The sequence below is a fragment of the Pseudophryne corroboree genome, chromosome 8 (assembly GCF_028390025.1).
Source record: "Pseudophryne corroboree isolate aPseCor3 chromosome 8, aPseCor3.hap2, whole genome shotgun sequence".
In the NCBI taxonomy this organism is placed as follows: domain Eukaryota; kingdom Metazoa; phylum Chordata; class Amphibia; order Anura; family Myobatrachidae; genus Pseudophryne; species Pseudophryne corroboree.
In genome coordinates, this window is record NC_086451.1 from 158,820,498 (window position 1) to 158,827,442 (window position 6,945).

Consider the following 6,945-nt stretch of genomic DNA (forward strand, 5'->3'; position numbering starts at 1 on the left):
TCTTTTGCAAAGAGCTACGCATTGGAAAATTCAGGGCTATACCGTGTAGACGAAGCACTAACAGGAGGCTTTAAAATTTTCATTCTAGTGTCCTTCGTTTGGGAGAAAAATGCAAAGGTACAAGACAGCTTTTCCTTGCCAATATCTCTCTTTTGCAAAGAGCTACGCATTGGAAAATTCAGGGCTATACCGTGTAGATGAAGCACTAACAGGAGGCTTTAAAATTTTCATTCCAGTGTCCTTCGTTTGGGAGAAAAATCCAATGGTACAAGACAGCTTTTCCTTGCCAATATCTCTCTTTTGCAGAGAGCTGCGCATTGGAAAATTCAGGGCTATGCCGTGTAGATGATGGCCTAACAGGAGGCTTTAAAATTTTCTTTCTAGTGTCCTTCGTTTGGGAGAAAAATGCAAAGGTACAATACTGCTTTTCCTTGCCAATATCTCTCTTTTGCAGAGAGCTGCGCATTGGAAAATTCAGGGCTATGCCGTGTAGATGAAGCCCTAACAGGAGGCTTTACAATTTTCTTTCTAGTGTCCTTCGTTTGGGAGAAAAATGCAAAGGTACAAGACAGCTTTTCCTTGCCAATATCTCTCTTTTGCAAAGAGCTGCGCATTGGAAAATTCAGGGCTATGCCGTGTAGATGATGGCCTAACAGGAGGCTTTAAAATTTTCTTTCTAGTGTCCTTCGTTTGGGAGAAAAATGCAAAGGTGCAAGACAGCTTTTCCTTGCCAATATCTCTCTTTTGCAAAGAGCTACGCATTGGAAAAATCAGGGCTATACCGTGTAGATGAAGCACTAACAGGAGGCTTTAAAATTTTCATTCTAGTGTCCTTCGTTTGGGAGAAAAATCCAATGGTACAAGACAGCTTTTCCTTGCCAATATCTCTCTTTTGCAGAGAGCTGCGCATTGGAAAATTCAGGGCTATGCCGTGTAGATGATGGCCTAACAGGAGGCTTTAAAATTTTCTTTCTAGTGTCCTTCGTTTGGGAGAAAAATGCAAAGGTACAAGACAGCTTTTCCTTGCCAATATCTCTCTTTTGCAGAGAGCTGTGCATTGGAAAATTCAGGGCTATGCCGTGTAGATGATGGCCTAACAGGAGGCTTTAAAATTTTCTTTCTAGTGTCCTTCGTTTGGGAGAAAAATGCAAAGGTACAAGACAGCTTTTCCTTGCCAATATCTCTCTTTTGCAAAGAGCTACGCATTGGAAAATTCAGGGCTATGTCGTGTAGATGATGGCCTAACAGGAGGCTTTAAAATTTTCTTTCTAGTGTCCTTCGTTTGGGAGAAAAATGCAAAGGTACAAGACAGCTTTTCCTTGCCAATATCTCTCTTATGCAAAGAGCTGCGTATTGGAAAATTCAGGGCTATGCCGTGTAGATGATGGCCTAACAGGAGGCTTTAAAATTTTCTTTCTAGTGTCCTTCGTTTGGGAGAAAAATGCAAAGGTACAAGACAGCTTTTCCTTGCCAATATCTCTCTTTTGCAAAGAGCTGCGCATTGGAAAATTCAGGGCTATACCGTGTAGATGAAGCACTAACAGGAGGCTTTAAAATTTTTATTCTAGTGTCCTTCGTTTGGGAGAAAAATGCAAAGGTACAAGACAGCTTTTCCTTGCCAATATCTCTCTTTTGCAAAGAGCTGCGCATTGGAAAATTCAGGGCTATGCCGTGTAGATGATGGCCTAACAGGAGGCTTTAAAATTTTCTTTCTAGTGTCCTTCGTTTGGGAGAAAAATGCAAAAGTACAAGACAGATTTTCCTTGCCAATATCTCTCTTTTGCAAAGAGCTGCGCATTGGAAAATTCAGGACTATACCGTGTAGATGAAGCCCTAACAGGAGGCTTTAAAATTTTCATTCTAGTGTCCTTCGTTTGGGAGAAAAATGCAAAGGTACAAGACAGCTTTTCCTTGCCAATATCTCTCTTTTGCAAAGAGCTGCGCATTGGAAAATTCAGGGCTATGCCGTGTAGATGATGGCCTAACATAAGGCTTTAAAATTTTCTTTCTAGTGTCCTTCGTTTGGGAGAAAAATGCAAAGGTACAAGACAGCTTTTCCTTGCCAATATCTCTCTTTTGCAAAGAGCTGCTCATTGGAAAATTCAGGGCTATACAGTGTAGATGAAGCCCTAACAGGAGGCTTTAAAATTTTCATTCTAGTGTCCTTCGTTTGGGAGAAAAATGCAAAGGTACAAGACAGCTTTTCCTTGCCAATATCTCTCTTTTGCAAAGAGCTGCGCATTGGAAAATTCAGGGCTATGCCGTGTAGATGATGGCCTAACAGGAGGCTTTAAAATTTTCTTTCTAGTGTCCTTCGTTTGGGAGAAAAATGCAAAGGTACAAGACAGCTTTTCCTTGCCAATATCTCTCTTTTGCAGAGAGCTGCGCATTGGAAAATTCAGGGCTATGCCGTGTAGATGATGGCCTAACAGGAGGCTTTAAAATTTTCTTTCTAGTGTCCTTCGTTTGGGAGAAAAATGCAAAGGTACAATACTGCTTTTCCTTGCCAATATCTCTCTTTTGCAGAGAGCTGCGCATTGGAAAATTCAGGGCTATGCCGTGTAGATGAAGCCCTAACAGGAGGCTTTACAATTTTCTTTCTAGTGTCCTTCGTTTGGGAGAAAAATGCAAAGGTACAAGACAGCTTTTCCTTGCCAATATCTCTCTTTTGCAAAGAGCTGCGCATTGGAAAATTCAGGGCTATGCCGTGTAGATGATGGCCTAACAGGAGGCTTTAAAATTTTCTTTCTAGTGTCCTTCGTTTGGGAGAAAAATGCAAAGGTGCAAGACAGCTTTTCCTTGCCAATATCTCTCTTTTGCAAAGAGCTACGCATTGGAAAAATCAGGGCTATACCGTGTAGATGAAGCACTAACAGGAGGCTTTAAAATTTTCATTCTAGTGTCCTTCGTTTGGGAGAAAAATCCAATGGTACAAGACAGCTTTTCCTTGCCAATATCTCTCTTTTGCAGAGAGCTGCGCATTGGAAAATTCAGGGCTATGCCGTGTAGATGATGGCCTAACAGGAGGCTTTAAAATTTTCTTTCTAGTGTCCTTCGTTTGGGAGAAAAATGCAAAGGTACAAGACAGCTTTTCCTTGCCAATATCTCTCTTTTGCAGAGAGCTGTGCATTGGAAAATTCAGGGCTATGCCGTGTAGATGATGGCCTAACAGGAGGCTTTAAAATTTTCTTTCTAGTGTCCTTCGTTTGGGAGAAAAATGCAAAGGTACAAGACAGCTTTTCCTTGCCAATATCTCTCTTTTGCAAAGAGCTACGCATTGGAAAATTCAGGGCTATGTCGTGTAGATGATGGCCTAACAGGAGGCTTTAAAATTTTCTTTCTAGTGTCCTTCGTTTGGGAGAAAAATGCAAAGGTACAAGACAGCTTTTCCTTGCCAATATCTCTCTTATGCAAAGAGCTGCGTATTGGAAAATTCAGGGCTATGCCGTGTAGATGATGGCCTAACAGGAGGCTTTAAAATTTTCTTTCTAGTGTCCTTCGTTTGGGAGAAAAATGCAAAGGTACAAGACAGCTTTTCCTTGCCAATATCTCTCTTTTGCAAAGAGCTGCGCATTGGAAAATTCAGGGCTATACCGTGTAGATGAAGCACTAACAGGAGGCTTTAAAATTTTTATTCTAGTGTCCTTCGTTTGGGAGAAAAATGCAAAGGTACAAGACAGCTTTTCCTTGCCAATATCTCTCTTTTGCAAAGAGCTGCGCATTGGAAAATTCAGGGCTATGCCGTGTAGATGATGGCCTAACAGGAGGCTTTAAAATTTTCTTTCTAGTGTCCTTCGTTTGGGAGAAAAATGCAAAAGTACAAGACAGATTTTCCTTGCCAATATCTCTCTTTTGCAAAGAGCTGCGCATTGGAAAATTCAGGACTATACCGTGTAGATGAAGCCCTAACAGGAGGCTTTAAAATTTTCATTCTAGTGTCCTTCGTTTGGGAGAAAAATGCAAAGGTACAAGACAGCTTTTCCTTGCCAATATCTCTCTTTTGCAAAGAGCTGCGCATTGGAAAATTCAGGGCTATGCCGTGTAGATGATGGCCTAACATAAGGCTTTAAAATTTTCTTTCTAGTGTCCTTCGTTTGGGAGAAAAATGCAAAGGTACAAGACAGCTTTTCCTTGCCAATATCTCTCTTTTGCAAAGAGCTGCGCATTGGAAAATTCAGGGCTATACAGTGTAGATGAAGCCCTAACAGGAGGCTTTAAAATTTTCATTCTAGTGTCCTTCGTTTGGGAGAAAAATGCAAAGGTACAAGACAGCTTTTCCTTGCCAATATCTCTCTTTTGCAAAGAGCTGCGCATTGGAAAATTCAGGGCTATGCCGTGTAGATGATGGCCTAACAGGAGGCTTTAAAATTTTCTTTCTAGTGTCCTTCGTTTGGGAGAAAAATGCAAAGGTACAAGACAGCTTTTCCTTGCCAATATCTCTCTTTTGCAAAGAGCTGCGCATTGGAAAATTCAGGGCTATGCCGTGTACATGATGGCCTAACAGGAGGCTTTAAAATTTTCTTTCTAGTGTCCTTCGTTTGGGAGAAAAATGCAAAGGTACAAGACAGCTTTTCCTTGCCAATATCTCTCTTTTGCAAAGAGCTACGCATTGGAAAATTCAGGGCTATACCGTGTAGATGAAGCACTAACAGGAGGCTTTAAAATTTTCATTCTAGTGTCCTTCGTTTGGGAGAAAAATGCAAAGGTACAAGACAGCTTTTCCTTGCCAATATCTCTCTTTTGCAAAGAGCTACGCATTGGAAAATTCAGGGCTATACCGTGTAGATGAAGCACTAACAGGAGGCTTTAAAATTTTCATTCCAGTGTCCTTCGTTTGGGAGAAAAATCCAATGGTACAAGACAGCTTTTCCTTGCCAATATCTCTCTTTTGCAGAGAGCTGCGCATTGGAAAATTCAGGGCTATGCCGTGTAGATGATGGCCTAACAGGAGGCTTTAAAATTATCTTTCTAGTGTCCTTCGTTTGGGAGAAAAATGCAAAGGTACAATACTGCTTTTCCTTGCCAATATCTCTCTTTTGCAGAGAGCTGCGCATTGGAAAATTCAGGGCTATGCCGTGTAGATGAAGCCCTAACAGGAGGCTTTAAAATTTTCTTTCTAGTGTCCTTCGTTTGGGAGAAAAATGCAAAGGTACAAGACAGCTTTTCCTTGCCAATATCTCTCTTTTGCAAAGAGCTGCGCATTGGAAAATTCAGGGCTATGCCGTGTAGATGATGGCCTAACAGGAGGCTTTAAAATTTTCTTTCTAGTGTCCTTCGTTTGGGAGAAAAATGCAAAGGTGCAAGACAGCTTTTCCTTGCCAATATCTTTCTTTTGCAAAGAGCTACGCATTGGAAAAATCAGGGCTATACCGTGTAGATGAAGCACTAACAGGAGGCTTTAAAATTTTCATTCTAGTGTCCATCGTTTGGGAGAAAAATCCAATGGTACAAGACAGCTTTTCCTTGCCAATATCTCTCTTTTGCAGAGAGCTGCGCATTGGAAAATTCAGGGCTATGCCGTGTAGATGATGGCCTAACAGGAGGCTTTAAAATTTTCTTTCTAGTGTCCTTCGTTTGGGAGAAAAATGCAAAGGTACAAGACAGCTTTTCCTTGCCAATATCTCTCTTTTGCAGAGAGCTGTGCATTGGAAAATTCAGGGCTATGCCGTGTAGATGATGGCCTAACAGGAGGCTTTAAAATTTTCTTTCTAGTGTCCTTCGTTTGGGAGAAAAATGCAAAGGTACAAGACAGCTTTTCCTTGCCAATATCTCTCTTTTGCAAAGAGCTACGCATTGGAAAATTCAGGGCTATGTCGTGTAGATGATGGCCTAACAGGAGGCTTTAAAATTTTCTTTCTAGTGTCCTTCGTTTGGGAGAAAAATGCAAAGGTACAAGACAGCTTTTCCTTGCCAATATCTCTCTTTTGCAAAGAGCTGCGCAATGGAAAATTCAGGGCTATGCCGTGTAGATGATGGCCTAACAGGAAGCTTTAAAATTTTCTTTCTAGTGTCCTTCGTTTGGGAGAAAAATGCAAAGGTACAAGACAGCTTTTCCTTGCCAATATCTCTCTTTTGCAAAGAGCTGCGCATTGAAATATTCAGGGCTATACCGTGTAGATGAAGCACTAACAGGAGGCTTTAAAATTTTCATTCTAGTGTCCTTCGTTTCGAGAGTTTCCTTGTGCTGCCTCGGTTGGATCTCCTTCACTTGACAGGGGGGTGCCCGAGCAGCGACCCTCCCCAGCTCTATCCCAAATCTTACTTACCTGCCAGGTGAGATACTATGATCATGAAGCTGCTTCTCCCAGGGCAAGGCTCACCCATTGCACTCTGGGTGTGCTGCTCCTGCGATTTCCCCAAATGTGGGAAACTTGACTGCATAATTTGTGTTTCCCCTGGTCGGCTCTCGTATAATTCAGATCTCTTTGTCTCAGGTCTCTCTCCAGCCTAGTTTGCTGTCTGCTTCCACTTCTCTTTTCTTGAGCCGCTCCCTTCTATGCCCTTGCGCACTATCCTGACTTCTCCCGTCTGCTTAATTTGTGCCTTCCAATGCACAATGCGAACTACAGGTAGTGCTGCAGGGCCCACACCCTTTTACTTGCCTTACAGATCAGCTCTGGAGCTGTTACAGTGCCCAGCTGCTGCAAGAAATCAGCTTGAATGCTTCAGGGGCTGGGGCATAGCCAACATGAGCCCCACACCGAAGGAGGGTGGAGGTGTTTAATGCGAACTAGGGGTCATCTAAGCGCCGCAAAAGGCTGCCATGCCCTGCACGCCCCTTTTCTCTTTTCATATGCAGATGTAGGTCCCTGCGGCCCTGGCATTACCGCTCCAACTAGTCACCCCTGGCCGGGGTTCCCTGGAGGAGTGGGGACCCCTTAAATCAAGAGGTTCCTCCCCTCGAGGCACCCAAGGGCCAGAGGTGAAGCCCGAGGCTGTCCCCAG

The 6,945-nt window shown here is 42.8% G+C and overlaps 1 non-coding gene across 1 annotated transcript; it reads left to right on the forward strand.

The window, feature by feature from the left end:
* The first annotated feature begins 6,258 nt into the window (after positions 1-6,258).
* LOC134952365 (U1 spliceosomal RNA) lies at positions 6,259-6,421 on the forward strand. Its single transcript, XR_010184907.1, has one exon. It is a non-coding gene; the product is annotated as a U1 spliceosomal RNA (small nuclear RNA).
* The last annotated feature ends 524 nt before the right edge of the window (positions 6,422-6,945 follow it).